The 1,074-nt window shown below is 23.9% G+C and overlaps 1 non-coding gene across 1 annotated transcript; it reads left to right on the top strand.

Annotated features, from left to right (window-relative positions):
* Positions 1-304: 304 nt before the first annotated feature.
* Trnar-ccu (transfer RNA arginine (anticodon CCU)) lies at positions 305-377 on the top strand. The gene has a single exon. It is a non-coding gene; the product is annotated as a tRNA-Arg (tRNA).
* The last annotated feature ends 697 nt before the right edge of the window (positions 378-1,074 follow it).

Raw genomic sequence — 1,074 nt, 5'->3', positions numbered from 1 at the left:
AAATTAGTATATTTACTTATATATATACATTTAGTTATATTATCATTGTAAGAAAAATTAGCTTATGCAACTAAAAAATTATAATACTATATTATTTTTTTTATTTATAACACTACTGCTTAGCGTAATTGAACCCAGACATTGATTTTTAGGCTTTCAAGTTTGCTTTTTTTCTTTTTACTTAAAAGATCATATTTATGATTGGCTACTTGAACCTTTAAATGCTTGACTAAGCACAAAAATTATCTCAAATAGCTTAAAAATAGCTTAATTTATATTTGCTACAAATTCAGCTCTCTCAGATGACCGCGTGGCCCAATGGATAAGGCGTCTGACTCCTAATCAGAAGATTCCGGGTTCGAGTCCCGGCGTGGTCTTACTTTTTATACTTAAATTAACTTTTTTCATATAAACGTTTTAATAAACAATATGTATATATAAATCCCGGATAATTACTATTAGATTACTAGAATTACTATAACTAATATACAGATATTGTTTATTACAGCGTTTGTATACATAAAATTAAATTAATTTTCAAAACAAGATCACGCCGGGACCGGAAGATCTTTTCGAAGATAAAAATAAAAACAGAAAACTTTAAAGCCTAACAATCAATGTCTGCGTTCAATCATAGTAAGTAGTGTTATAAATAAAGAGCTAATTTTTCTTATATTAATAATGTTAATTATACTATGACACTGTTTAGTTTATTTTTAATAATCAATTTATTTATTCTTATTATTTACACCTAAAAAAAATTATATCTAATATATTAAAAAAACAGTTTATTTTATTTATTCTAAAATGTTATGTTTTTAACACATAAAAGCTTTTTTTTTTTGCGTAAATAGAATTACTCTATTCATTTAACTTTTCCAAACAGGGTCTACTAGAAACAAAATACACAGAAACTTATTATCTTAGGTTAAAAGTTTTATATACTTTCAGATTTACTTATGCTACTTAAAATTATGTAATATGTACTGAAATTTTATATTAGTAATATTTATACTGATACGGTAAATTTGGATAATCCTTATTATAAAAACTTATAATTCAAAACCTAAATAA

The sequence above is a fragment of the Thalia democratica genome, chromosome 3 (genome assembly GCF_965202585.1).
Source record: "Thalia democratica chromosome 3, ktThaDemo2.hap1.1, whole genome shotgun sequence".
NCBI lineage: Eukaryota > Metazoa > Chordata > Thaliacea > Salpida > Salpidae > Thalia > Thalia democratica.
Note: the sequence above shows the minus strand (reverse complement) of the source record. Positions and strands in the feature narration are given on the sequence as shown.